At 40.0% G+C, this 6,000-nt stretch overlaps 1 pseudogene; it reads left to right on the top strand.

The window, feature by feature from the left end:
* Positions 1-4,670: 4,670 nt before the first annotated feature.
* The window catches only part of LOC149256284 (uncharacterized), a 170,532-nt pseudogene continuing 169,202 nt past the window's right edge, over positions 4,671-6,000 (top strand).

The raw sequence follows: 6,000 nt of genomic DNA, 5'->3' as shown, positions 1-6,000 counted from the left end.
TTCCCATCAGAGGGGATGCCTGGGTTGGTAAACTCTGGAAAAGTTTCCATCACAAACGAGAAAGAACCCTACTCAAACTAATGCAAACAAGGTCTAACCGGGTAAATGTGAATCTTGGTCGAATAAATTTTAAGACGCAAGGATGTAACTTGACCTTTTTCATTTTTTAAGAGTGGAGAAAAGGACAAAAAGATGACTCTAGTTGCCTTCGAATGTTTAGTGAGCCTGAAGTGACAAGTGCTCAGATGGACCTTTTCTTTTAGGGAGTCCGAAAAGGAATGAAAGTGACTACTCTGGAGAACTAGGCAAAAGGTTTACCAAACAAATCCGTAAAACTGCATATACACTTTGGTAATCATATGAAAACCAAGGACTTTCCGTACGACAGTCAATCTTCCTGAATGCTATGTTCGGTGCATTACAACTTGTAAGGCGGCAGACACGGCTTCCTATGGATAAAGGATGATAACCTAGTGGGGTCTCCCCATATACTCGACGGTACGTTGGAGCTTAAATCCGTGCTAGATCACTATTGCGTCACGGAAGGAGGAATCACCCAACCTTGAGTGAAACAAAAGTGACTAGGTTTAACGACGCCGGAGCACGTCTCTAGCCTAGACCTCTAAATGTGTGTGTTATGTTCCAATGCGTTGTTAGATTCATTCAGTTCATTTTAAAGTTGATCTTGTATTAGGTTTTAGTTTTCAGGCCTTACCGTATGTAATGTTTCAAAATTCCCTAAATGCAAACTATATGCCAAAATATGTCATTTCATTCAATGAATGCTAGTTATGAGAGGGTTTGAGAGCTTTCACACAAATGAAATGATCACAAAACAACAAAGAACTTCCCTAATGCAGCTAATGGAAATTAACAAACTTTTCTTTAAGATCACTAATCACTAATCAAAATGAAAAGTTCTAATTCTCATTAACTAATACAAAGCAAAAGAGATTTTTTCTTTTGTGTTGATGGAAAAATGCATTAAACAAACTTTGAGAAATGACAACAAACAAATTCTATTCAATACAAGCACATTCAGTTCCCTAAATCACCAAGCAAACCTCCAAAGAACAAGAAAAGTCCCAAAGAGACCAGTGAGCCGTGTAATCTAGGCTCAAAGCGAAACAAAGCGGAATTCAAGTGAAAACAAAGCAAGTCACCCAAATAACGCAATAAAATGATTAACAACCACTAAACAAGTGCAAAGGAGCACTCAGAAAGTTGACTGGACTAATAGAAGACCAAAACTCCTAAGGAAGGCTTGACACAAAAAGCCACTAGATGCCCTAGGGCTAGAAATGTGAAATCGATAGAAAATGGCAAACATCCAAAGGGTAAAGGTAATCTATGCACAATTCACTTGAAAAGTATGCAAATGTAATCTATGCACATTCTGAAAATGAAAATTCTAATTATGCAAGTGTGATCTATGTAAGAGAATTCTCAAACACAAGATGATTCTAATGTAATCCAAGAACCAATCAAGTGCAAATCAAGAAAATTGGGTGAGAGTTCCAAAGATAAAAAAATAAAAACACTCAAAGGCGATTAATACTCATACACAATTTAGCCCCCCCTGAGGCTAAGAAAACCAAGCTCAGGAAGCTCAGAAACAAGCAAACTTCAAAAGTTCCCAGGCCTGGCGCGACTGTCAGGTTGAAACTAGCGACTTTCAGGGATTGGCGTGGGTTGTCAATGTGAAACTGGCGCCAACTGGAGCGACTGTAACGCTATAAAAAAGTGCCAGCCGAGTTTGCTATGGAAAAATAAAAAAAAAACGAGCCAAAGCTAAGTCAACAGTACCCAGGTACACCAAAGAGCAAGAAGCAACACAGGGATTCAACCCAGAAGGCTAACCAAGTAGGAGAAACCAAGAAACAAGGCAAGTTCCAAGCCGTTCAGTTCGTAAACCAAATCGGAGATGGACTGAAGTGGCATTGATCTAATTTGCTAATGCGGAGCAATAGCGTTTCGAAGGCTATCTAGCCGTACTTCAGGCCCTGTCTAAAGTTTACAAATCAAACAACAAGACAAAACGAAGAACAAGACAAAAAGCCAACTCCCCAGTGGAGTCGCCAAATTGTTGTGGAGGTAAATCCCCTTTGCAGACAGAGGTGATCCCTACTAGCCCAAATGGGGTCTAGCAACAATCAAACAATGCTAACACGCAGGTTCCTAATTGCAAATCAAAGACCGATGATGAGGGCCTACCTGGATTCCAATGCTAATATTTGTAGAAGAGTCGTCGCTCCCGTTCCTTTGCTCTGGCTAGTCACAATCCCCACGATCCTCGTGAACGGACACCTGCACATGCAAAGAACGACAAAAACACAAGCATAAAATCCAATAGATGCAACTATATATCAGTCAGAAAGGATATAATTCAATCATCATTACAAAAGACAATAAGAGTGGAACCATAATGATAGTTGTCTATTATTGATAAACAACAAAGAAGAATACAACCATAGTTCTGATGTCAAATCCTCCTTTGGCTGGGTGATCAGCAACACATGCCTTGCAAAGCTTGTTGGGAATGGGGAACAAGCCTCTCTCTCCTTGGTCACTTGGATAAGAATCTCCTCACTTAAGATTTAGCCTCATGGGAATGAATAAGGCTTCTTGTAGCATGAGCTTAGAAACTCTCAGACTTTGGGACTTAGAATTTGGAACTTGGAGACTAAATTGTCAAAGGCAAAAGGACAAGCTTTTATAGATAGAGGAGAAGGAGTTAGGGTCATCCACAAGATTCATGGGATTGGCTTTATCACTGAGAAGCTTCCATGAGAGGTGGAGAACTACTTCCCTTCTATGGAGATTCGAAGCCAAACTGAACTAACTCAAGATGGAATCGGTTCATGAATAGGTTAGGAAGAACCTTCGTAAGTTTGTTTGTTAAAAACTTTACCCAACTGGGCTAGTGCGAGTACGACTCTGAGACAGAGTGCCAACTGGCACGCCCTCTTTGGAGGATTTCCCTTATTGGCGCTAGTGATACACAGTGGAACCGCGCCAATGGAAAAAGGGTTATTTTTATGGGTATTTTGCAGAAGGTGTCTTCAGGGCATATGAAGTACATACTCAAGGGGATACAATGCAAGTGTTTTCAGGTTATTTCACTTCTCACAGGTCCTAGAATAAGTCCTCCAATGTGCGGGAGAAGGGGTAATAGGGATGGTGACAAATTACTGTGTAACACAACTGACATTTCTACACACATGGATCTTGAAGCCCGAATCACCACAGGACCGATCATAACAGACTCACAAAATCAAATTAGTGATAAGTTCTCTTAGCCCCGAAGAAGATAGAGAACCGTTAATTTAATTATATTCCTCTATTCATTAATTGGTTTTTCATTCTAAAATTATACACACAAAAACAAAATAACTATTCGTTTAGATCACAAAATGCATAAAATTGAATGTTCTAGTAGCCACGCTTATGAAAGAACAATGGGTAGAGGATCAAATGCGCCAACCCATTGGTTAAAAGAGATATGACAGCTATAAACATCACCAACAACGGTTCGGGCACATTGGTCGTTAACTAGTTGACCCATGCAATCATCCACGTGGATTGTTGAAAGAAAAACAATTCTTAACTTCAACAACACCACCTCTCTTTTGCAATACTTCGATGGGCATGAAAAGAAAAATAAGGTACAACTCTAGCTTGGAGATGGGGATCGAGGGCTTACTAACACTGAGGGCTATGTTAGATATTAGGGCCCAACTGCAACGACTCTTATGACTAGATCTCATCTTTGATGAAGGAATTCTACAGGGAAAAGAATATTAAGATTGATTTCATTAATTTAACACTTTGACTATATTGAGTCTGACAAGCCATTAGCTTCTTATGCAGTACTATAAGCTCCACTTTCCTCTACAACCCTCTTCGACCTCGAGCATTGTGCTTTGTGAAAAATGTGAGCTAGAATCTTCAACTAGCCCCTTTTAAATGCATTGGCACATGTTTTCATACTTGCATGGTAGAGTTCAATTTATAATTTTCCAACAAATCAGTCCTGTAAGTTCCATAAGCCAAGGAAGTGGTTGTGGTCTTGTGCATCAAGTATAGGGATTGAGGTCTATAATGAAAGAGACATGAAAAAATTCTCTTCTTTGGAGATCTGTGAAATAAATGACAGAGTATTAATCCCGATGCATGTTTCCATGATGGCTAGTTAGCGACAGTCTCCGGGAATTAAGGGTCGATAGGAGTCAGTATATTTAGGTGAACAATAAATCACTGTCAATAGGTTCACCATTGAATCTGTGGCTCAACGAGTTATAAATTGTAACATCTAGAAATGCAATGATCAAGCTCATTCTGTGAGTGTTCATGCTCTTTTGGAAAGTCTTCAAGCTCACTTTTTGATTTTAAACATGGTATTAGAGCCATTTTCGAGTAAGCTCTAGAGAGGTGGTTAAACCAAAAAGATCAAGCAATGGTTAAACCAGAGCTATTGTTAAACCTGAGCGGTGGAGTGGAGGAGTTGTCTGCCCTACGCTTGGAGGACATCGAGTTAGAAGATTTAACTTGTTGTTGAGCTCTACGTAGAGGAAAAACAAGATCAGAGCCTCCATTGATCGGTCCCCAATAGTTAGCATTGTAGAGAAACATACACAATGAATTTAGTGTGAGCGAGTGTGGTGCAAGCCATGGAGGGCAACGACAAGCTGGAGTGCGAGGATATGGATTAAGAAAATGGTGTAGAATTGAGCCTCCTGGAGGCCTTGAAGAAATTAGAGGGCACAATCGAGGTTGTGGATGCCCAAGCCTTAAAGAATATGGTGTTGGACTTCAAGCATTGCCTCCGTGACAACCTGGAGGCCCACATGAAATACGTTGACCAACTAGACAAGTTTGTTGAGTTAGAGCTCAAGATCCATGAGGAGTTGTTGCGTATGAAGGCCTTGGTGGAGAAAAACACCCTGGAGCTCCTTATCCAAAACCTCTCCTCACTCGACGAGGACAACCCTGACGAGTCAGCTGCGGTCTACAACACCCTCGCCATAATAAAAAATATGATTGAGATCCACCTAATGGTGTCAAAGTCCATCTGTGAGAAGGAAAAGCTCTTGCGGTGGCTCTTGACGAGAATCAAGTCCTGGGAGTTAGACATCAACAAGTAGTATGCCATGGAGATCCTTGGCATCTTACTGCAGAGAAGTGTTGCAAACTAGTGACGCCTTGGGCAGATGAACAGAGTCAACAACGTGCTCCAGGATGTTGCGCTCTACAAGTCTTAGGACCCCTCAGGGTGGGTGTTATCCCCTACAATTTCCTAGGCTGAGGAGAAAATTGAAAAGGTAACCTCGAACCACTTTCACTTTAGTAGCTAACCCTACTGAACCATAGAGGGATCTCTCTAAGGATTTTTCAATGAATAACTGAAGGAAATAGGTTTTATTCTAGATATAAAAGTCTTGTTTGAGTATTTGACAATTTAAGGTTTTTTAATTTGCTGGGCTAGGGATTAGAGTAGGTAATTAGGTCAAGGACTCAAGTTTACCATAACAGGTATACATAGGAGTTAGATATCAGTATGTTATGGTGAACTTAAGGTTTTTGTCAATGTAGTATAGGTGTGAGAGTTTAGGAGAACATAATGAGCATGTATAAGCATGAATTAATTAGTTATAGAAGGAAAGAAACACAAGCATGATTTTCCACATAAACAGAGCTTAAATCTAAGAATTTTGTCTATATGTCTGTAAGGAAAACAAAAAGAAGAAGATAAAGCATGGAAAGAGAGATGATTTTATTAATTAGAAACTGATCTGAAAGAAAAACAACACCATAGACTCATTGGAAAAGTATTCATGAAATATAGCTGAAACTGCTCCTTGATTAGTTGTAAGAAAACATAAGGTACAATCCTCTCCACAAAAGTCCAACCCCTCTCTCTGAATGAGAAATGATGTTGTCTTGAAGGGGCCTGACCTAGGTTCAAAAGTGTTTTAGCCAAACAAATCCTGAAACTACCAG

The sequence above is a fragment of the Pinus tabuliformis genome, chromosome 7 (assembly GCF_031772625.1).
Source record: "Pinus tabuliformis cultivar Carrire ecotype Pingquan chromosome 7, CPIR1, whole genome shotgun sequence".
NCBI lineage: Eukaryota > Viridiplantae > Streptophyta > Pinopsida > Pinales > Pinaceae > Pinus > Pinus tabuliformis.
The sequence above is the reverse complement of the archived record's forward strand: the minus strand, read 5'-3'. Positions and strand labels throughout refer to the sequence as shown.